We start from the raw sequence: 25,056 nt of genomic DNA, 5'->3' as shown, positions 1-25,056 counted from the left end.
AGGCCAAGCTGGGAACCCCCCAAGCCTGGCATACTGCCCCTGCCAGGCAACATCCTCTCGCAGGCAGGGTGGCTGCACAGAGCTGTGTTGGCCAGGCTGGGCTCCACCTTGGGTGCCACTGGGAGCTCAGCTGTGGCCCGAGTCTGCAGAGCTGTGGGTCAGCCCCCACTCCCCTCCTGGCCCCCCCACTCCTCTGGCTGCTACCTTCCCAAGGGCCTGGCCAGGCCAGCCTACCCATGGTGCCTCCCCCTGTGCCTCTTTCCCTCTCCTTCTCTTTCTTTCTCCCTCTGCTTCTCCCTCCTTCCTTCCCTCTCTCTTCCCTCTTCCCTCTCTGTTCTTTATGTCTCTTCCCTCTTCTCTCTCCCCTCTCTCTTCTCTCCCTTTTTCTTTCCTCTCTCCTCTTTTCTCTTCCATCTCTCTTCCCCCTCTATGAAGTTTTATTTATTGTCACCAGGTTTAGAATGTTTAGAAATCCTGGTATTTACCATAAAAAGAAACATCTATGATTATTAACTATATTAATATGCAGTGCATCCTACCATATACCCCCCACCCCAGTTGTTTTTTCAGCATGCCGGGAGTCCAGCACCTTCCAAGACAGACTTTGTGGGGTTTTTTGCACTCCAGCCAAAAGAAGTTGCCTACCCCTGACATACACCATGTGACAGAGTGTAACTTCCAGTTCCAAGGCCATACTACCCCCTCCCAAAAGGAGGGCCAAAGGGAGGGACTTCTGGTGGCAAAGGGCAGGGGTTAGGAGGCAGGACTTCCGGCCACAAGATGGCAACCAGGGGGAAGGGGCAACTGTCAAGGGGTAAGGCTACCCATGTGGCCCTCGACAGCTCACCAAAATTTATGAAGCAACCCCCCAGCCAAAATACTTGCCTGCCCCAATCTAAGGGTTTCTATAGAACAGGATAGTAAAATATTATATGCAATATTAATATTACAATATTAAAGTTATAATGGTACACCCTCGCTGCAATATTTCTATGCTTTAGTCCTTGTTGCCTCATCAAGAAAAAGATATGGCAGAAACAGAACGGAACCAGAAAGACTTGTCAGCAATAATCAAACATGGAAAACCTTCCTTTTGAGGAGACCAAGAATAGATTCCTGCTCCTTCCAAACATTTTCACAAAAGAACAAACACACCTATCCTACTAGAGCTAATAGCTGAATGGTGGAAGTGACAGTTACCCAGGATACAGGAAACCTCAGAGAAATTAAGTTCAAATCCTGTTCTGTTTGATTCAAAGCAGGGACTTGAATCTGGACTGCATACAACCTAAGTTAGTTTGCAACCCATCAGGCCACTGGATACTCTGGGATGCATCTCTCTCTCAAGTTCTCTTGAAGGAGGGTTTCTCTCTTCTCAGGTAAGTGCCACAATAGCCAGACAATAGAGTCAGTCCTTCTTCCATATTTCAATCTTTCCTAATTGAGCTATTCCACTTAGTATAAATAATTAAATATTCACTGGACATGTCTACATGTGCTGGCTTAAATTTTACTGTGTAGTAAATTACTGCGCAGTAAGTGGGAATAGGCCAGCATCTACATGTGCAGGCATTAAAACACATTAATGTTGTGTGTGTTCTGATTTGGGACTGAAGTTAGTCCCAAGCCAGTCGACACACACAGCATTACTGTGCAGTAGGGCGTCCACAGGTGTGTTACTACACAGTAACTAATTGGGTATATTTACTGTGCAGTACAGGCATGCAAGTGTAGACGTGCACCTGTACTGCACAGTAATTTTGGTTACTTCACAGTTAATGCGCATGTATACATATATCTACTGGGCAACAAGAGGAAGAAAAAGACTTTCCCAAATAAAGATTTTTTGAAGCTGCTTCTTTCATGGGAAAAGTTTCCAGTTTGAAAAAATGGCAATTGCCAGCAAAAAACCTGTTACACTGAAAAATTCCAAGCCAGCTTTAGTTATGATCCTGAAAAGAGGTGGCAAATAAGCTTCAGAGGCTTGTAAAGAGCCTTAATTTCATTATACCTGTATTGGATAGGAAAGAATAAGTTAAAGATCATTGTGTTTTTTCTGGTGGAAAAAGTGACTAAGGCATGTAAAATATGAAAATCAGTTGTGCAGAGAGGGAAAATCTAGGTTGATCCTCTCTTGCAATATGAGAACAATGACATATCCAATTAACTGAAACTTAAAACTGATAAAAGGAAATACATTGTTGACTTGAAATATATTTAACTGAATGGCACTAAAATGACATTCATTATATTGGGGAAGAGAAACTTTTCTATTTGAGCTTTTGGCTAGTTTTCCCTCTTCTCTTTTGTGACCTCATTTTTGCTCATCATATCTGTACACTTGGAAGTATCCTTCATTTCGAGTTCACTATACATCCTCAGGCTGCTACACCTGCATGTCTACCTGTTACTTTTACAGAACAGCTAGATATCTGCTCGATGAATTGCTAGCTTATTTGTCACATCACTTTAGTTCCCTCTAATACGGCTTCCAAAAGTCATACATCACCAACCTGTCTAGTTCACTATAAAAAAAGCTTTATCACCCATAAGCAAAAGTACAACCAGATTATAACTATCCTGTAAGACGCCCATTGGCTTCCAAAGAGCACCCCCACCATGCATCTTCAGTGCTTCCTTAACAATGCTTCCACTAACTTCTCTCTACTCATTCGCTCATTCTTCCAATTCTAGCCTCCTTTGGGTCCCTCAATCTCTACCCTCTTCTGTTTTAAGTCAATTATTTCCTGCCACTGCACAAGCCATCATACAGTCTCTTCCCATTCAGTTACCAAATGTGATGAATGTGGTAAAAGTATCTGAACAGGCATCTTGCCCCAACTTACACATACAATTTCCTTTAAAATATAGCTCACTCCATCACCATTTCTCAGAGTGCCCACAAATACTCAAATTCATTATTATGATACAAGCTTCCAATATTTGTTGTTTTATCTTCTTTGCATTGTGAAACATTGCATATGAAAGAGACATACAAGGAACATAATGTCTTGTAGAGGTGGGTTTTCCAAAGAAAAAATTTAGGCATAGGATAGAAACTGTTTAGGGAAGGTTGTACTGTTGGCAAATGTTCTACAGCTGTATTGTGGACAGATAAAAGGTCTTTGCTATGCAATCATCATTTTTCCTGAATATTACCTGCACTGAGATTGATTCTACCAGTCCTACTCTTCTTGAGTGCAGCCTTACTTTGAGCATCTCCTCTGCAAACAACCAAAGTCCTTTTGGTGTAAGGTACTATTTCCCATGTGAAAGGGAATGGGAACAGACTTTTTTCCCCCAGAAAAGCTGTACTACTATACTTAATTTTTTACTTTTTTATATTTTACTGGATTATGCCACATTTAAATACCAGTACATAGTCTAACAATTTCAGATACCAAATCAGGTGACAACTTTAACCAAAGTAACAAAAATCTTGTAGTCAGAGGATTTGAAGTATTTTAAGCAGACATGGAAAAACAACACAAGAAGAACTGCCAAGCAAATCCACAGTTCTAATGTTATATCAGCTACAGATCTCAGGAGACCATAAAAAGTATTTCACAGCTGTCACTTTGAAAACTGACATTTTTGTGAAAAAAATATCTTGCAGACAAGGGCTCTCACTGAAGTCAATAAAGATATTTGCATAAGCAAAGGAGAGGTGTGAATAAGTAACTGCATGAATGGCCTTAACCATAACATAGTTCTTGAAGGGACAAAAAGTTATTACTTATGAAGTAAGGAGAAAATGTAATAGAAAACCAAGGGAGTTTATAATACCAATGATGTAGATGACCTTTCTTACGTTTGTATATAATGTTTACTGTTACACAAGCCTGTATCAAAAACATTAATTTGTTTCAAGTTGTTGCACTTACTAGTGACATAGAATTATATAATAGGCTCATTTGAAAATCTGCTTACATTTAAAAATATGCTACGTTTAGTTCAATGAATGAACGGAAAATACATAAAAGTCTAGATTCAATAAAGGAGTTGGGCATTATTTAGACACTACACCCAAAATTGTGATTTTGGAACCTCCCAGTGAGCTGCCCCTGAGGTATCAAAACTCTATAGATGCCTCAGTTTTTGACTTTCAAATTTCCCAGACTTCTACTGTTGCACCCCTTTACTTGTGCAGAGCTGGCCAAGTCTTGAGAGAGCTGAACTCCTATTTAAGTCTGACTAGGACCCAGAAATTAGTGTCTCTCCAAGTTTACAGAAAGACTTGATCCAATAAGTATTTCAGAGCAAGCCTAGCATATACAATGAGACGTGGCTTTCTACATAATGTAAGAAGCCAAATCTTGCTTCCAGGCTGCTCTCTTTATAGCAGAATGGTGGCAGTAACAATAATCAGGCTGTTCTGGGTGAGGATACTCTCCACCACTCTAACTGTAGCTTGCCGTGATGTAGGAAAAGAATTTAAGAGACACCAATCCTAAGAGAGAACACAAACAGGCACACAACTCTGTTTCCCAGTGATGAGGACGGTCATTTGGCAAGGAGTCCTGGGTTTTTCATGTATTTTCTTCACTGCCTATTTAACAGAAATTCTTTATTCAATCTGTGTTTCTTTTTTTTGGCCCACACTAATAAACAGCCTTCTGATTAGTCTTACCCAGAGTTACCAAAAATAATTACCAACAAGTGTTACCAACAATTTCAGTGCTAAATTGAAAATGCAAAACATTAATAAAAGTAATAGAATAGAAATTAATGGACCAGAAACCTGATGTTTACTCTTAAGTAAATTTAAACTATATATGAATAATACAAGAACCTGGATGCTCATAGGTTAAGGGTAATAAGTAATAATAATAAAAATGTTTTTACCTGTGTTAATAATTCTGCCTTGCATTATGACTTCTGATTTTTTTTTCATCCAACCTCATAAATACTATGTTATTTGCTTACTTCAGTATTTTATTCAACAAGCATATAAAATCAACTTGGCACATTCCGTATAACTCTTAGTTTCATTTTCTGATTCTTACTTAAGAGCACATTTGTTTTCTGCCTCATTCATTAGCACAACGAATATCACATGCAGGCAAATGTTTAAATCCAGATAAAACCTGCTCACTCTGAAATTTCCACTCCAACAATTACCTTACGATACTTCTGCATTTCCTAACCATTCTTTTTACAATACTTACCTTACTGTGTAACAGTGTCTTTTTAAATAATACCATTTCTTTGATATGAATTTAAAACTAAGACAGTTATGCACCAGATCTAATATGGCTTCAGCATATTTACTCTGTCACGCCATATGTGAAGCTGTGGCCTCCCTCCACAACAAAACCTTTACACACTGAAGTCATTATCTCTGTGAAGTCTGCAACTGGCATTTAAAACTTATTGATGGCCTGGGTATTGGTGGCTCAGTAGGCAGCCCTCTTGCCTGAGGCCCAGAAGGTCACAGGTTTGCATTCTACTTAAGGAAAAGCTGGATGTGTTCCAGGATTGTGTGTGGGCTGTGCTAAACTCCTGGAGGGGCAGTCCTTAGGATAGTAAGTTAAACCCTATCTGCTTTGTGAATACCATAGTTCTCTTGCTAATGTAAGAGGAAGAATGGGTAAGAAATGTAAGTTTAATAGGCCTGATGCAAGTGAGTAAATATGAGTATATGCTGGACCCTACTAACTAAGCGTGGAATAGTACAAGAATAACATACCCTGAGCCCTTGTGGATATCTTAATAAATCATTTCTCTTTTTGTGGTAGGCATGTCTGCAAGACACATGTTCAAAGACATGTTAGAGTCATTGATTGATTTCTTTAAAGCACTAATTTCAGAGATGGGATTCAATGTCATACTTCTACCCTGTGAAAAATGTGTATATACTTTTGCTAATTGGGGAGTTTAATAAAAAAGTTAGGCTACTAAAATCTTATTGCATGCTGCATTATGTCTGATAACATACTGGCAACTGTTTAAGCCTGCACTATTAATGTTTAGAAAAAATATATAAAAGCAGATTCAACCTGGTCTGGTATTAAACATTAATACTTGGTTATCCCAGATGTCTCCCTCCTCCTCCTCTTCTTTATAGACAGGTAAAGATGGATCTCTTGAAGGAACTGGGGATCACACTCTAGGCAAAGGTTGGACAGGTGATCAATGTACAGCATGAGATTTTGCCGTGGCTATGTGCCTCCAACAGTGACTGGATCATCTAGTTAAAAAAAAAGACACATTCAAATTTGTAATATTTTATTAAGGATATGCACAAGGGAAAAACAAGTATGGAAGTAACAACGTATCTATATAAAAAGAAATATATCTGGATGACAAATGTTTGTTGCACTATAATTACTTAGACCTTTGCTATTTCACTTCTCTTCTTAACTTTTATTTAATTCAATCCTAGAACCTGATGAAGTAGGTTGTTGCCTATGGAAAGGCATGTCCTTCTGTATAAGTCAGACTCTAAGGCTTCATAGAGACGTTCAGGGATGTTATATCACGTTAAATATAGCCACCCAGTTGAAGGCAAGTCAGGGAGGGAGGGGATGGAGGAAGGGGGTAGTAGGGGTGGGTTGGGGTGATTGGGGTGACAAGCAGACTCTATGGAGAGATTGAGGGGACAGGTGGTGTCCAGGGGGCTGGCAGGATCTGCAGGCGGGTTGCTGGGGTCCAGGTGGATTTGGCAGGATCAGGGGGGCTTGCAGGGTCTGTGGGGGCCTTGGGGGGATGAGGCATTCTCTCCCCTACCTCCTGAGACCAGGCGCTATGTTCAGCCCCGTGATCCCCCAACACCCTCAGACAAACAAGCCTCCCAGTGAAGCTACCCCCATCCCTCCCCCCACCGTGCCTTACTTCCTCAGCTCCCAACATCGGCAAATGATAGAAATGGGACTGGGAGTGGCCTGTGCAATGGGGGCTTGGGGCGGGGGGGGAGGGCTGGCTGGTCCATGGGAGGGGGTTGTCCATGGGAGGTTGAGGGGACTCAGGAGCTAAAAATAACCCAGTGCCAGAGAGGGGGGAAAGAAAAGTGCAGACCCAGGCTGGGGCTAGTGGCTGGGTTTTCCCAGCCCCAGGGCTGCACTGAGAACTGTACAGAATTTCAGTTAGATTGGTCTTGCTGGACCCAACGTAAGTTAAGTGTACCTCTGATGTAGTCTAACTGAGATCAGGTTAGCCATTTTTAAACCAATTTAAGGGTATCTACACCCATGCTCCAGGATGTGGGGCTTGTTTTAATTAGAGTGGCTCTCCGAGAGCTACTCTAATTAAAATGCTGCAGTGTCACACTTATTCAGTATCCCACCTTTCGAAATGGCAGTGGGAGCACTTTAACTAAAGCTCGCCACCATTTTGAAATACAGGGCACTGAATATACATGATGGTGAGGCTTGATGGAGCATTCTAACTAGCAGACTCGATTTATCTTAAGAAGATTAATGAAGTCTGCTCCAATGCATTCTAATTATAACATGTCAGAGCATGTATATAGGCACACTAACTGTCTTGAACTGTTCAGTTCACACATAGATCCACCCAATTACTGTAAGGTGCACACGTGTGCAAACTAAGTTAGATCGGGTGACGTTTTTTAATGCGATCTAACCTCCCCCTAAACTCCCCGAATGTCTGTACGCAGCCTAAGGTGCCACCTCATTCTGCCTTCTGCCTGTCCTCACACTAACAGGGCTAACTCTCTCTGTATTTTATTTCATTAATGATTTAACTCCTTAAGACTCAGGGTTTATTGGTCTGAATCCCACTTCCATCACTGGCAACAGGGTGTTAACTTGTCCCTGTCATCTTAAGTTTCCTGTTTGCATCTCCTTAACTACATCCAATACAATTCTGCATAGTAGCATACCACCACTGGTACCAAGACTTCCTAGGGCCTGATTCATGGATTTAAAAAGGCTTAGGATTTGGCCTTTGCTAGCCATTGCCATAAAAGACACCTCCAAGTCCAGTCTCAGAGTGTACCCTAATGCTGTGATCTGTTTAGGTAAGAGTGTTTGAACAGTTAAAGAGACTCATGAATGAATAGCATCATGAAATATTTAGGAGCTCACAAAATTACAGCATAAGTCATGAGCTTCTTAAGAGGAGCAGACTTTATGACAGAACCTTGCTGCAAGCCAGCAAAATGCACTGAGATAAAACAAATTCATTTTCCTGCTAAAATATAACAAGAAGCTATTTCATAAATCAGTGAAGGATGTCCTCTTAACATGTGATAACAAATTTGTTTGGATTTTTCTCTTCTCAGTAAGAAAGCAATTAGGCTTTTTCCAATAAAAATATCCTTGTGCATATATAAACACTACTGGTAATCACGTAATTACCTTACCCAATCAGATTAAATTGCTGTCAGTTGAGTTCCCACTGCTGATTAACTTTAGTGTACTTTAAATCTAAATGAAGTCTTTGGTAAAGTGCACTTAGTCATTTACAAAGGTGTCTCTATGACTCTAAAAAGTATAACAGCAATATATTATTTGCCATAATCATCAGATGTCCAAGGTCAAGGATAGATCATACTGAACCCCTTTTATAAAAACCTAGAGAAAAAACAAATTAAACTGTTGCTTATTTTTGTGTCCCTTGCCATGACTTCTAAATGTAATAGTAACCCTTGACCCACCCCCCCCACATTAAACACTGCAATTATATAATTAAAACTAATTATGTAATTTCACATACATATTTTTGTCCTACAGGAGGAAGGTCAATTACTTCACTCATTGACCTTGAGAGATTTCACATTTTAAAGCCAAACAATCAGGCTTTAAATTAATTTTGAAGTACAAATAGAAAAGGAACAGCAGACAGCAGAACTTATCAAGCAAACATTATGGAGCAGACACAAATCTCTTAATTTTAGATTTTTTAAGATAAATTCCATGACAATGACTTTTTTTCCTTTTATGTTACTTCTATTATTAGAAATGATACCAAATCATACATATAGTATTGATCAACTGTAAGTCTTTGCATTCTGACAAGGTAGGAAGAAGTCCATAACTCCCTTCCTGCTCATTCCCCACTTTACTCTTTTCTTATAGCTTTCTGTCCCTCCTGGGTTTGGGGGTAGGGGGGTTATTTTGCATGTCTTTCTCTCTCTCTTTTAGATTCTTGTGCCTTTTTATTTCCATTTTCATCTTCCTTCTCCTTGGTGCAATTCCTCACTGTCAGTAAACTTGTTAGTAGTCTAAGTATTCCACTACTGACCTGTTCCCATGCCTGCCTCTACTCCTGCCTCCACCAGTGAGTTGCTTTTCCAGGAGATGGTGTTTCCCATCAGCTATGGGCTACAGTGGCTTCTGGCAAGAGTGACTCAGCACAGTAGCAGAGCAATGACAAAACAGGCAGCCACAAACAAACATGGCACAATTTTAAAACATCCTTTTGGTCTCATGAATGCTCTAAATATTCCAACCCTGGAAATTTGGTATACATGAAAAACATAGTATGAGATTACTCAGTGGTGTTTCAGTTCTTTAATACTTCCGTTGATCTTTTTGTAAAATGCACACAGGTTAAGTTATATATTGTATTACAGATTGTAAACAAATTCTCTTTAAAGGGAATCACTCTGGTCAGTTATCTCTCTGGCCAGGTACAGACATTACACTTTTAGTGGTATAAGTGATTAGAAACTAGACTATACCTGTAACAGAACAGAAGTTTGGCGCACACAGACTGGTTTTAAAATGGCATAACCTGGTCTAAGATTTGCCCTCCCCACCCCACCAAGGGACACAAATGTGTGTTCACACAAATATGTGTTCTGTTTGCTACCAATCTAAATTACACCACTTACAGAAAACCACATAACTTAGAGTGATACCACCTCAGGCTTTCTGAATGTCTATACCTAGCCTCTATGCATAGGAAACCCTTTTTCCCCTCTCTATAGTAAAATGATCATCATAGTATATAGAACATTGAACCATTTAAAATTTTCAGTAAACAAAGTCCCGTGTACTTCTGGTTAAAAGCATCTCTCAATCTAGAAAGGGCAATTGTTAGAAGTGAGTAGATGTGTGCTTGTGTGGTCAAGTGTGGTAAGGGTCACCTTGTGATAGCCTTACTCAGTGAATGCTGTCTTAAACACAAACCATCTCAATGAAATCAGTAGGCTTAAATGATGGAGTAAGGCAACAGACAATATATATGCAATGGCATTTCCCTAAGTGTCTTTTGTCTACATTTTGCTGCATATGGGGATCAATTCTTAGGTTTCACATAGAAGAATTACTGACAAATGCCCTAAAGTATGGCAAGATAACTAACACATATTTCTTTACAGAATCATCTTTGGGTGCACACTGGCTGTATCAAACACACCATCTTCCATTGGGTTCTCACCTTTGAACAGGCTTACCACACTGAATGAACTAATGAAGGCTTTGAACAAGCAAGATGGACAGATATCAGTTAGCCTTTGACATAAATGGAGCAGGGATGAATTAGTTCAGAATGGGGCGTTACAACAGGAAAAACAGAATTTAATCTGGTGGCAAGCCTGACTACAACAACAAAACTCAAATTGGATCTTATTTATCTAACAATGAAGTAAAATAATACACTGAAATAACACCTCAAACATCTAGACAACAGATCAAAGGATAATAATACACTGTGTGTGTGCAGAAATTCTATGCAGGGGACTTGAGGAGACTGATCTGTATACTCTCATTTGAGAATAAGATCCCTTCTGTTTTAACAGAACACTAAAACTCTGATTCTGTATATGCTATCCCAGCTTATAGTATCCTTCAAACAGAGCAGAAAAAGAACTTGCAAAGGCATCCAAATATGGGGCTATTGAAAAAATACTGGATGAAAGGAACTGGGACAGAATCCTACAAGTGGCCAAACAGCAGCAGGAGATCAGCTTCAAAAACAGCATGATCCTGTTCTTTCCAGACGTGAGTGACATAATACAGGCAAAATGAGGGAGCTTTTAACTGATAAATGTATGTTTTAGAAAAAGAGATTGACATATAACCCTGTGCCCAGCAAACCTATGGGTAAATTCTTCTCTAGGCCCAAGTTCTATTTCTGAGCATTTTGTTTCATATGAAAAGCAGGGGAGTGATTTTTTTTCTTTTAAGGGAAGAACAATGGAAAAGATTTTGAATGTAGGAAACAGAAGTCTGTATGCTGAAAGCTGCAGCATTAGCCAGGTAAAGCCAAAAGAAATTTGTGGCTCTTGGACTGCTGTAGAAGCATGTCTTCAATCTTCTGCTGGACAATACCTTGTACATCAGTTTGAATATATATGCAAATAAATCCCAAATTGCTGAGCTATTTGGAATGAATCAGTAACAAAGTGTCTACTTAGCTTCTACTGATTATTCATACAAATAATATCATAGTATCATTGCAGAAAGTATTTAAGGTCCTGAAAGAAACAATCTTGCATCTGCAGAGAGATGGACTGGTTAATTTTACATCACTTGGATACAACAAAAGAAGTTTCCATATGAAAACAGAAGGTTAATAAGAGCTTTTCCATTTCTAACTTCTCTATAATTCTGTGAAATGTCACTTTCAGGATAAGCTCCTACTCTGGGGCTGAAATTCTGCACACTTTGTCTCTTGACACACACAATATTTTGGACATGATTTGAAGAAAATCCACGTAGCTCTTTTTGGGTTAGGTAAGTGAGATAGTTATCCTTTCTCATGCACATTTCAAAAGTAGTTACATTTTAAATACTGAAACTAACAGCTCTTTATCTCATCTTCCTGTACAGTGATCTTAGGAAGTATGGAAAAATTATAATTCCCCACATATACAGACAGGAAATGATTCCAGAGATTCTAGTCCAAGCAAGGGATAGCTCTGCAACATCACTCTCCCATCCCTGATCCTCTGAATGCAGGATATGACATATGGAAGATGATTAGGTGGCATTTCATTTGTTGGGAGCTCATGGATGTTTACTTATGTACTGGCCCAAGAACATGTTCATCATAACATGGATCCTACATGATCCATGCTGACCTTTAGGTGAGGATTGAGGGTCTGTAGATTCTTTAGGGCAGGGGCCAGCAACCTGCAGCCTACAGGTCAGATCCAACCCACAAAGATGTCTGACCATACACATTGGCAAAGAGCTGCAGTGAACTGCCCATTAGGGCTGTGTGAGACTTCGGACCATGCTTTGGATCCAGAGAAGCTTCGGACACTTCAGCCTCTGAAGCAGCATGTCTGGATCGAAGCACTAGCTTCGTTCAGCTTTCCAAAGCAGTTTGGAGCTTCCAAACCACTTCGAAAAAGCTTTGGAGCCGCTTCAGAGATCTGGCCATAGGGTATAACGGGGGAGCAATAAAATATCCATAACTATGTTGTTTTTTTTGTCTGATTTGGATTAAACTTGCAGGGGTGGTAGCATGAAGCCCCTGGTGAGGCCACAAAGCCTGCCAAGCTTCAAGAAGATTGGTGCAGGGGTTTGAGGGGAACTGCACCCCAAATTCTTGAAAGCAAAACTCATGTCACATCTATGTATTACGCCACATGGGGGTGAAAACTGCAGGGGTGGTAGCCCCTGGTGAGGCCACAAAGCCTACCCAGTTTCAGGAAGATCAGTGCAGGGGTTTGGGGGGAACTGAACCTCAGGCTGATGACAGGCAAAACTTGTGACATGGTTGACACTGTGTGTGTTAAGGCACAGTGGGGTGGAAGCTGCAGGCCTGCTAGACCCTGCTGCAGCCACGAAGCTTGCCAGCTGTCAAGGAGATAGGTGTAGGGGGTTCTGGGGCCCTGCACCCCTAGCTGCTGACAGACAAAACTTGTGACATGGGTGCTTGTGCAACTGACTGTGTCTGTTTTGGGGCAGTTGATTCTCTGTATTGATTATTTCCTCTCAGTCTGTGGTTTTGTAGGTGTTAATCCATGCTCATTAAGTCATTATGTAGTAGCTAGGTACTGTATATTGAGCTGGTCCCTGAGTGAATCATGATTAATTGGTAACCGGTAACACAGTAGCTTAGGAGTCAGGCCTGCAGTAGTTCCTCCCACCCCCCCCAAAAGACAGACACAGTTGCACAAGCACCCATGTCATGAGTTTTGCCTGTCAGCAGCTAGAGGTGCAGGAACCCAGAACCCCTGCACCGATCTCCTTGGCAGCTGGCAGGCTTTGTGGCTGCAGCAGGGGCTACCATCCCTGCAGCTTTCACCCTGCTGTGCCTTAACACACACAGGGTCATCTATGTCACGAGTTCTGCCTGTCAGCAGCTTGAGGTGCACTTCCCCCCAAACCCCAAATCTTCTTGAAACTTGCCAGGCTTTGTGGCCTCAGTAGGGGCTACCACAACTGCAGTTTTCACCCCCCTGTGGTGTAACACATAGATGTGACATGAGTTTTGCTTTCAAGAATTTGGGATGCACTTCCCCCCATACCCCTGCACCGATCTTCTTGAAACTGGGCAGACTTCATGCTCTCAGCAGAGGCTATCTCCCCTGCAGGTTCCAAATCAGACAAAAAACAACAAAGTTATAGATATTTCACTGATTCCCCATTATACCCTATGGCTGGATTCTCAAGGTGGCTCCAAAGCTTCAGAGGTGCTTCGGCTGGATCAAAGTGGGAACCCAGTCCAGAGCTCCTGATCAGATCGTTGGCATCTGAAGTGGTTTGATCCAAAGCCGGATCGAATAGCTGCCTACTCGCACAGGCCTACTGCCCATCCACTCTGAGGTGTTTCCCTTCGCTGCAGAGCCTGCTGCTCTGTAGTGTCTGATCTTAAGCTTACTGCAGAGTCTAGCTGCTCAGAGGGGGAGAGGGGCAGAGACTTCTGGCCCTCAGTGATGGCCAGGTCATAAGATCTAGCTCGCACTGGCAAAAAGTTGCCAAATCCTGCTTTAGGGATCTAAAAGTTTGGAGGGCTGAATCCCTAAACTGAGCAGGGATAAATTCCAGAGTGCAAGTTCCTAGTCTCTTACTCCCTCCACTAGACAACGCTGCTGTTATGGCACCTGCAGTACTGCACAGTTGCATAAATAAATAGCTATCTTGTTTCCATCATCACAGGGAGTGTGTGGTTGCATTATACTTGTATACAGATGCATGGGGCAGAGCAATTTTGTATGAACTGATTAAGACATTATGCCATACTCAAAATGGGAAGCATTGCAAATGTTTGCATTTTGGCCTTTGCCCAACCCTTTTCCCCACCAAGTGATGAAGGACAGCTGGACTGGACTAGCATTTTTAAGGTAAGAAACATTTTTATATCTTAACTTTTTGAAGGTAATGCTCACATATTATTGCATTTACATAAAGGATTCTTATTCTTTCTCTTATATAGTATTGCACAACGGTGTGAATGTTACAGACCTGCCTCCTCCCCCCAAAGTACAAAATAGGATTATTCCCACTACCATTCATTCCCCCTCCCCCCAAACCAAGAGTTGATGCAAATCTATTTTTTGTTTGGTTTGCTTTATGCTGACAGCAATTAATTCTAAAGCCTAAAACATAAAGATATACAAGCATCACACATGTTTTTAATCCACAAGCAAGTTATCCAATTATTTTAGGTAAACTTTATGATCACAACCATTCTTACCAACTTTGACATGATAGGCTTTTTTCTTGTTAATGGCTTAAGACTTGTAAGTCTGCTGTGGGGAATCTGCTCATGAGTGTTCCTCATGCTTTACCTTCTGATCTTGAAATAATATAATGAATGTGTACACTTTGTTTATACTTATAAGCAAAAAGATTCTAACAGCATGCTGGGAAATAATGTTCCATGCCTTAGGACTAAAACAAGTTCTCTTTATAAATAGGGTTTGTGTAAATCACGGACAAAGTTGACAAATTTCATGGATTAGTTATGGTGAAAATATCAGATTTCATGGTTTAAAACAGATAAATGGGAAAATCATATTAGGAAGCCTGATAATAAAAAATTCTACATGTTTTTGAAGAATAAAACATCTGATTGCACATGTGTCCGTTCATTCTTTTTAAACTTGCACAAGGCCAATTTTCAGCATATATCTTCCTCATTGACCAAATGCACTGTAAAGCTCAGAAATCCATTCAGCTGCATGAGACAAGACATGTTAGAACGAAAAATGCCTGTAAATCAGAGGGTAGAGGCAACATATTATGCTAAAGTTACTATGCAACACTGTTTTATTCAATCAGCTTTCTTTGTTAATTAATGTGAAAATGTTAGTCATGCAGAAGCAGACGTCAACAGAGTTACAGAAGGAAATGCAAAGCTTGAAATTAAAAAAAGTTGAAGTTGTAGGTTAATAGGTTTTATCTTATGTGCTTCTTTAAAGATAGAGTTAAGGGAAGTGTCATTTTATGAAAGCATCTTAGCATTACAATAAATAAAAACAATTCATATAAATGAAACAAGAATTAAAGTATAGAGAAACTATCATTGTTCAAGTAAAACTTTCACGACTCTTAAATCCTTCATGAAGATGTAATTTAAAGTGAGGCCTGATTTACAAGAGAAGTTACATATAGGCATGCAATTCAGACAGATTTGTTGACCATATAACTATTTGGCCTCATGCCTATATCTCTTCTTTCTGGTTAGCTGTATAGACTACTTGTCATCTTTGCATATAAGGACAGCCAATTTGTCAGACATTTGCTTTAATTCTCTTTCTTTGTCTTCTTTACAATAAACTTCATATACATCCTGGTCATCAATATCATATATCTGACTGGAGGATGGAAATTCATTTGTGTCTCCGTCTTATTTCCTTTGCGTGCAATCCTCCTGGGTCTTATAGGATGTACTTAATAAGAACCACATTACTCTGCTAAAGGAAGTCCTTGAGCAGACTTTGAGAGCAGTACGGCAAATTAGTTTCAGAACATGGAAGGTCAGGTTGAAAATAAAAGCTGCAGTTATCTGTAATGCTTTCTGCTGTTTAGAAAGTAAGGAAAGGGGCCTACACTTTGAAGAACAGATTTGTTCAGGGTTGTCCTTTTGCAAAGGCTATTCTTATTCATCCCCCAAACAATACTGTTTTAAACGTGAACTGAAATAAAGTTACAGTTAAGCTGCAAATTTTAAACATACGCAAGGGAATTTTTCTTGAACGAACATTTTTAAATGCATGTTACCACAGATCTAGAAGACCCACTGTATCATCTATTCTGTATCATTTGGGAATTATGCTCAAAGAACATTACTTAGGTTGCAAAGCACTTGAAAGTTAAGAAGTGCCAGATTTAAGAGTGCCCTTAATTCTGCCCCTTGTGTTTATGCTTCAGGAGAATTTTTTAAATACATGGGCACAGACCATTTTTCTATATCTGCCTCATTCAGTGTGGAGCTTGGATGTGGTAAGGGAATGAAGCAGCTATTGGGGCTGTTCAATATTTCTTATTGTCCTCATCCTCCCACATGCCTCTACCCCTTTGGGACATCTACACAAGATGCTTAACTGTGCAGTAGCCTAGTTTACTGTGCAGTAAGAGCAGGCAGCTACACATGCGCATGCTTACTGTGCATTAAAAATGGCTAATCATGAGTAAATTTGCTACCCTCAAATACAGGTAGCAAATTTACTCACCATTAGTTACTTCATAGTTACACGTGTAGATGCATCCAAAGAGCAAATTTGCTCCCAGGTCATCCCTGTCACTACGCTAGCCCTAGGGCTCTGGGCTGGGAGCCTCTTCTGCCCCAGGACTGGGCTGCCTCTATGGCAGCCCCTGCCTTACACTTTTAAAAGCCTGCAGGCATTTTGAGCCCTAGGACACACCAGCAGGCACCCTGAGGTGACTCTAGGCCCTGTGTCCCCCTGGGTAGACTGCAGGTTAGCCTCACCAGCCTGTCTGCACCTTGGTACCATTGCCTGGGATTGTAGTGCTATGCAGCTACCAGGCCTGCACCATCCAGGCCTACAGGCTGCTGCCAGGCCTCCCAGCACCCAGGCCCAGCTGCAGGCAGCTTCTGGCTGTCAGGGCCCATTCTACCTGCTTGCAGCCCACCCCCAGCAACCTGCCCACAGCCTGCAGGTGCTGTGGGGCATTGCCTCTGCTGTGCAGCTGCTGGTCCCATGCTGTGCCCCTGTGCTAGGTGCTGCATGCAGTGAACCAGGCCCAGCAGCACAGGGACAGCCACACAGGGGCCCAGAAAGCCAGTACAGGATCCCCAATGGTGTCCTACTCACCAACACCAATGCATACCCGGGGCCCCAACTGGTCGCAGGAGGAGACTGGATACCTTGTGGCGCTGTGGGGCAAGATGGAGGTACAGCACCAGTTTGAGCAGGGCAAGCTTTCCAATGCTCACATCTACAAGGGGCTGTCACGCTGGATGTGGGAGTGTGGGCACAACTGGTTGGTGCGGCAGTGCCACATGAAGGTCAAGGCCTTGTCAAGCACAATCATTGGTAGTGGAGTACCCATGCCCTTTATGCAGCAACTGATGGACATCTTCGTGCCCTGGGACCCAGGCTGCAGCTGCACCCTTCAACAGTAGCTTGGGGAGCCCGGGCCAGCACCTGCTGCACCAGCTCTGCAGCCCCAGCCCCTGCAATGTGGAGCAGCTGGCCACTAGGCCTGTGTGAAATTTCATCAGCCATTTCATTTTGACACTGTTTTGACTCATTTCAAGGTTGAAACAGCAAAATCAAAATGAAACAAAGGGCTTCGAAACAGCCTGGAACCAAAATGAGGCTCGTCAAAACATTTTGACCATAGCGCTGGGGATGGGAAGTCAGTCCAGCTGGGCTGGCTTCCCATCCCTGGCACAAGATCATTCTGGGGGCAGGGAGTGGGCCCAGCTAGGCTGACTTCCCATCCCCCATGCTAGATCAGGCTGGGGGGTGGGAAGTGAGCTCAGCTGAGCTGATTTCCTGCCCCTGGCCTGATCTAGCACGGGCGATGGGAAGTCAGCCCAGCTGGGCTCACTTCCCACCCTGGCCTGATCTAGCAAAACTTTGAAACAGTGTTGAAACAGCCTCATTGTTTTGACAAAGCAAAATGGAACATACGTTTTGAAATTAAATTTGAAATGAAACACTGTTCTGTGGAAACCTCAAAACTCAAGGTGAAATAGAACAGTGCCATTTCGCACAGCCCTACTGGCCACGACACTGCCAGCCACCAGCAGTACCAGGTACTCCCTTGGTGAGGGGGGAACCTGGCTAGGTGTCCATCCACTGTGCCCCAGTGTCTGAAGACACCACCCAGAGCCACATGCCACTACCAACAGCCGTGACTATGTGGAGCCACCAATCATGCCAGCCCTGGCCATGTGGTAAGCCCTGCACTGTTGGGAGAGTCCTCCCTGCCCCTGCCCATCTCCCTGCCCAGCCTGCCCACACTCCCTGGCCCTGGGTTCCCCCACCCACAGCACACAGAGAGGTAGGAGACTGTGCAAAACTTTACTGAGCAGCCTGTGCCCTAACAGCTAGGTGGGCCTCTCATATGCCAAGGAATGCATCTATGCCAGCAGTGATGTCATCCTTAGCTGTGGGGAGTAGGGACATGGAGTTTGCAGGGCCACCCAGGTTTGCCCCCTGCACCACTGAAGTTCAAGGTACCATGCTAGGTGTGTGCCTGGGGCACCATGGCCATCAGCAGCCCCACCCCTCAGTCCATGCAAACAGTTAAGAGGCTGTGACTTAGATGACTACACAGTCCAGTGGGTGGCGAATTGGCTAGAGGGTTGCACCCAGAAAGTCATAGTGGATGGGTCGGTATCGACCTGGAAGGGTGTGGGCAGTGGAGTTCTGCAGGGCTCGGTCCTAGGACCAATACTCTTCAATGTCTTCATCAGCGACTTGGACGAGGGAGTGAAGTGTACTCTGTCCAAGTTTGCGGATGACACAAAACTGTGGGGAGAAGTGGACATGCCGGAGGGCAGGGAACAACTACAAGCAGACCTGGACAGGTTGGACAAATGGGCAGAAAACAACAGAATGCAGTTCAACAAGGAGAAATGCAAAGTACTGTACCTAGGGAGGAAAAATGTCCAGCATACCTACTGCCTAGGAAATGACCTGCTTGGTGGCACAGAAGTGGAAAGGGATCTTGGAGTCCTAGTGGACTCCAAGATGAACATGAGTTGGCAGTGTAACGAAGCCATCAGAAAAGCTAATGGCACTTTATCGTGCATCAGCAGATGCATGATGAACAGATCCAAGGAGGTGATACTTCCCCTCTATCAGGCGCTGGTCAGACCGCAGTTGGAATACTGCGTTCAATTTTGGGCACCGCACTTCAAGAGGTATGTGGATAACCTGGAGAGGGTCCAGAGAAGGGCCACTCATATGGTTAAGGGCTTGCAGGCCAAGCCCTATGAGGAGAGACTGGGGCACCTGGACCTTTTCAGCCTCCACAAGAGAAGGTTGAGAGGCGACCTTGCGGCTGCCTATAAGTTCATCACAGGGGCACAGAAGGAAATTGATGAGGTTTTATTCACCAAGGCACCCTGGGGGGTTACAAGAAATAATGGCCACAAGCTAGCAGAGAGCAGATTTAGACTAGACATTAGGAAGAACTTCTTAACAGTTAGAGTGGCCAAGGTCTGGAACGGGCTCCCAAGGGAGGTGGTGCTCTCCCCTACCCTGGGGGTCTTCAAGAGGAGGTTAGATAGGCATCTAGCTGGGGTCATCTAGACCCAGCACTCTTTCCTGCCTATGCAGGGGGTCGGACTTGATGATCTATTGAGGTCCCTTCCGACCCTAGCATCTATGAAACTATGAATCTATGAATTTCCTCACATAGCGCCCACAACACATGCAGCGGGGGCATGCTCAGCACATAGCAGCAGCACAGGGGTAGGGGGGGCTGGCTACAGTGTTCCTCCCTGGAGAAGACCCCTGTGGGGAGGATAAGAGGGTGAGGACATAGGCAGCTCCTCATGCCAGCCATCCAGGAGCCCTATGCCTCCCCGCCCTCCCCCCCCCACAACCCCAGCTGCCATGGGCTGGGCGGCAGAGCAGCAGAGTGGTTGGCTGGCAGGAGGAGGATGAGAGCAGCGGGATCTGGCATCACAGTAGGAGGTGCTGCCAGGAACCTGGCCTATTCTATCCTGGGCATGGGGTGGGGAAGGCAGGGTGCCTGTGGCCAGGATCCAGTGGCCTACCAGCCCCTGGGGAGTGAGTAGGGATGGGGGCCTTGGCTGGCAGCCACCTGGGCCCAGGCCTACCCAGCTGGGTTACCATGCTCCCTGGGGACCTGTGCATGCCTGATGCCCAATCTGAAGTTGGACTGCACACAGCCCCAGTACAAAGCATCTTATCTTGGAAATGTTGCAAACTCACACAAGCAGCTTCTTTCTCATGGCTCTACAGGGCCTGCAGCTGCATGCAGGAGAGAGACTGCACTTGGCAGCCAGGTGTGGCCTCAGGATTATCACAGCAGGGTTGCCACATCCCTGTGGATGCATCAGCTGTGCCAGAGGAGGAATCTGGACAGGACCCTCCTCCTGGACTACCTGGTCACAGCATCAGAGGATTGGCCAGTGGACACTTGGGCTTGGTGGGTGGAGGATATGGCCTGCCAGGACAGGTGGTGGGCAGAGGATGGGACCCACAAGGAAGCATGGGACCAGGCAGATAGGGAATTTTGGCTGCAGCTCCTGGCTCTGGAGCGGAAGCACTTGGAGGCACTGCAAGAAGAGATAATAGTCCTGGACTGAGCAGTGAAGGCCACGGATGACAACCCCCAGGTACTGGGCACTGTCCTGGCTCTGGCAGTCACCTTCATGCCTGCTCCCTGGCAGCCACCTGCCACCCAGCAGCAGGCCCCTGTCTGGACCTGGAAGAAGGTCCTGAGCCACCTCCAGCAACCAGAAGCTCCTGGTCTGGCCCCTAAATCTGGCACAACCCAGGCCCACTGCCTGAGCCCAGCCCTACCATTCACCCCAGCTCCATGTGGGCATAAAGCTGGAGCTGCCTGCAGCAGGGCCAGGACTGCATGCCAGTCGTGCTGGCCCTCATCACCACCTGAAAGAGGGAGAGCCACTAGCATCCAAGGAACACTGGCCGTCATTTCACCTGAGCGAGCCCCTTCCTGCCGCACTCGCTGCAGCATGTGCACCCATGGGGGAGCGGCCAGGGGCCGGGGTGCTGGCCACTGGTCCCCAGGGTTTGCCCCCTATGTGCTCCCACCCCATGGCCCCCCACCCCAGGATGGCACACAAAGGACAGTGTACATAGTTTTCATGGAGAAAAAGGTTTTTTATTGTTGGTGGGAGGGGTGGGTGTTGGAGGGACTCTGTTTATTGGAAAGGGAGGGCGAGGGAGGCTCTGTTTGATGTGAGGGGACTAAAAACTTGTTCTTGTGAAATGTGTCTACAGTGAGCATGGTGCTGAAGGTGGGTAGGGGGTGGGGGTCTGTGGGCAGTCATGCAGGTGCCCTAAAGCAGAGGGTGCTGGAGGAGAGGGTTGGCCAGTGTCTCATGCACCCAGTGCCATGGCCCCCACTGGTGGGAATGAGGCTGTCCTGGGGCCTTGGGGGGGTGGGGGGGTTCTTACTGTTGCTGCCATCGCAGGTGATTTTCCCCCTGTCAGGCATCCTCTGCGCACTTTGCCTCCTCTGTCCAGGCCTCACAGATTCACACACACTGTCACAGAAGTTTAGGCCTGGAAGGGACTTTGTGAGATCATTGGGTGCAGCCCCCCTGGTCTAGGCAGAAAAGACTGCTGGGTCAAATAACCCCAGCAAAGTGTGCGTCCAGTCTCCTTTTGAAGATCTCCAGGGTAGATGTCTGTATCATGCCCGCTGGGTGTTTATTCCAGAGTCTGATCACATGAACCATGAAGAAGTTTTTCCTTATATCCAGTCTCAAACCTTTTTATAAGAGTTTATGACCATTGCTCCTGGTTTTCCCATGGAGTGCTTTGGCGAATAGCCGTTCACGTAGCCCCTGGTGCTCACCCCAATATATTTGTAAGCTGCCACCAAATCCCGCCAAAGTCTTCTCTTTTCTAGGCTGAACAGTTCCATATCTGTCCCATATCTCATGGAAGAGCTCCCTGCAGGCCTTGCAAATGTTATGCAGCGCACAGGCTGTGACAATGGCTATGCGGAGGTTGTTCTTGGCAAACTCAAGACAGGTGATGAGGGTGAGCCAGCAGCCCTTGAGGTGGCCAAAGGCACACTCCACCAGGGTGTGGGTCTGGCCCAGACAGCAATTGAAGTGGCCTCGGCAGGGGTCCAGCTAGCCAGTGTAGGGCCACATAAGCCAGGGCAGAAGCAGGTAGGCAAGGTCCCTGATGAAGAGGAGTGGGACTGCCACAGTGCCCAGCTACAGGTCTGACACCCCCAGTGGGAAGTGGCCACTTTGTGTCATGGCTGACAGGATGGAGCTCCTAAAGACACAGGGGTCATGGGAGCTGCCCATCCAACTGGTGCTCACATGCATGAAGGCCCTGTGGTAGTCCACAATGGTCTGGAGCACCATGGAGTGAAAGCCCCTCCAGCTGTAATAGGAATGGTCTCTGTGGAACAGTCAAGTGACAGGGATGTGGGTCCCATCCAGGGCTCCAATGCACTGGGGGAACCCCAGGGCATGGAACCCCACCACTATTGTCAGACAGTCATGCACATGGGGCATGGTGTGCCCCAGAACGTCATAGAGGGTGCTGCACACCTCCAGGATTGCTTCCCTAGCAGTGGCCTTGCCCATGCCAAACAGGTGCCGACATACCACAGGCTGGTGGGTATGGCCAGCCTGAGCAGAACAAGGGTCAGCTGGGTGTCTGTGGGGAAGGGCAGCCATATGTCCATTGCTTGCCACTCCGGGTGTGGCCAGAGCTGTTCCAGTAGATCCTGGAAAGATAGCCCAGGTCATGTGGAATGCCTTCAGCCACTGCTTGTCATCCCAGGTTTGCTGGACAATGTGCAGCCAGCAGTCCTGGCTGGCCTGGTGGGCCCAGAGGTGGAGAGGCTGGAGGACCAGGAGGGTGACAGCAGCCTCAGCGGTGGCATCCTGGAGCCTGTTGTTAGCATCCCTACTGGAGTCCAGCCAGGCAGATGGGGTCAGGGTGGCAGGTGCATGGTGGGGGCCCTGGGATGGTGCACAGCAGGTGGTCACTGCATGTGGGAGAGCCAGGAGGGGCAAGACAGGTGAGAGCCAGGCAGTGTTTGGTGTTGTTGGCCAGCAGGGCCAGTGCAATGGCCAGCAGGAGCTCATGGTGCTGGTGGTCACTGCCAGGGGCAAGGGCTGGAGCAGCCATGGCAAGGAGGCACAGGCTGTGAGGAGAGCCCTGCTGGATGCTGTCCCTGCACTGCGCACAGTGCTCCTGGCCAGGGAAGTGGCTGGCCAAGGAGCAGCGAGCAGGGCTCGCTTGGACCCGGGAAGCGGTCATGAGTGAGAGCCCTGAGTTTTTGAATGATTTTTATAGGTCTTCTCATGTTTGAAGCAGTGCAGAAATTAATTTATCCTGAATACATCCCTGTGTGATACATACTATTATTCTTATTTTACAGATGGGAAAAATGGAATGAGAAGGCAAGGTGATTTGTCCAAAGCCATTGAATGCAGTATTAGCAGAGCAAGGCTGAGAATACAGGCACTCATTATTTCTAACACTGTACTCACTTCTCCAGCCTAAACTACCTGATGGGTAGAATGGTGGATCATCTTGTTCCGACTGACTGCTAGTGCTACTGTGAGGGCCAAGCCCTTCTGAAAATCAGGTCCCCGTTTGCTGAGATGGGAAATCCAAAATAATCAACACACAATGCAAATATTTTGGTTTCATGGCTTACTACTCAACACACAGATATCCGTGAGAGAGGCATGGACAGACCCAAATAACCCATGACATTCCCTTGTTCAGACACAGGATCATCATCTTCTCTGTCCTGTGAAGTTCCCCATCTTATTCACTGACCAACTCTGATCTATTCCTAATAAATGATACAAGGGGGCTACACCACAAATAATAAGGCATACTACATTTTAGGTCTTTCTTTTATTCTCTGTATGCAAACATTGTCCTGTGTCGTAGGAAATCAAGCAAAATAAAATGGGGGGAAAGGACTTTGAGATTTGTTTAAATCCCAAAGCCCTTCCCTACAGCCTCACAATGGGTCTGATCCCAACACTGTTGAAGGGAATATGACTTTTTTCATTCATTTCACTGGACACTAGATCAGGCCCTATATGACTTTGGACAAGTTACTTAAAGGGATACTGTGCACTTAAGTATATTGGGATTAGTTCCATCTGTTTAATCTGTTGCTTAGTTATGTAAATCCATCAACTTCAATGGACTTCCTCTTTATTTACACTAGCATCAGTATGATCAGATTGAGTTGCAAAGTTTTAGTAAATATATTTCTTTAGGTAGATAATTAATATATCTTTAGTGGCCCAATGAGAAAATGTGAATTCTATAATATGCTTCAGTGTGTGCCAGAGATCACTAAACCTGAAATAGTATTAGAATGCCAAATGCTTCTTACTCTTTCTGCTGTTCTCTCCATTTCTTTTTCCTTGTTTTATAAAAATTATGAAGTTAAAATTGCAGTTCTCAACATTCTGAACTGCAAGTACTGCAGAGGGAGTGTTTATTTGTTTAAAAAATTGTGATGTTGAAAGAAAAGGGAAACATTCCCTTTAGTCTTGTCAAACCAAAATCTAAATTTGGTTCAAAATCATGATTTGAGTGTCCTTTTCAAACTCTCTGCTTCTTTTTTGTACTCTTGGAGTAATATTTCCCTCTATCCCATGCCAGGGTGTTGACAAGTTGTAGTATTGTGTGCTTTGAGATCTCCATATGAAAATTAGAGAAATTTAAAGTGTAACCATTGTTACTGGGATAAAAACTAGATTTTTCCACTTTGTACACTGCCTTAAGTAACACAGTAGGTAGCCTGTTATTACTAAAGGCATAAACTTTCTCATCAAACACTCTTTATAAAAATATTTCCCTGGAAATGTAACACAGCATGTAGCAAGACTACTACAATTTTCCATCAACTATGAGTACGTGCAGCAGAGGTACTGTATTTAAATGACTTTTCTTGAGCTTTTTTGGCAATAGTGCCTCTTAAGGAAACCTACATTAACCTGAAATTTAGAGTCTGTTATCCCCAGGCCAGCTTCATTGGAATTTTTAAT

The 25,056-nt window shown here is 44.5% G+C and overlaps 1 protein-coding gene across 4 annotated transcripts in view; it reads right to left on the bottom strand.

Annotated features, from left to right (window-relative positions):
• The window catches only part of ERC2 (ELKS/RAB6-interacting/CAST family member 2), a 1,022,300-nt gene that overhangs the window by 91,743 nt on the left and 905,501 nt on the right, over positions 1–25,056 (bottom strand). Inside the window, exon 16 of one of the 4 annotated variants that reach the window (XR_009455862.1) lies at positions 6,000–6,190. The exons of 2 other annotated variants lie outside the window; for them this stretch is intronic. The gene's annotated coding sequence lies outside the window, so the exon portion shown is untranslated. Of the gene's footprint in view, positions 1–5,999; positions 6,191–25,056 lie in introns of those variants that run through there. One more of the 4 variants, XM_059715380.1, reaches the window with a different exon arrangement.

Source organism: Alligator mississippiensis, chromosome 12, assembly GCF_030867095.1.
Source record: "Alligator mississippiensis isolate rAllMis1 chromosome 12, rAllMis1, whole genome shotgun sequence".
Taxonomy (NCBI): domain Eukaryota; kingdom Metazoa; phylum Chordata; order Crocodylia; family Alligatoridae; genus Alligator; species Alligator mississippiensis.
This window is presented reverse-complemented; position numbering and strand designations above follow the sequence as displayed.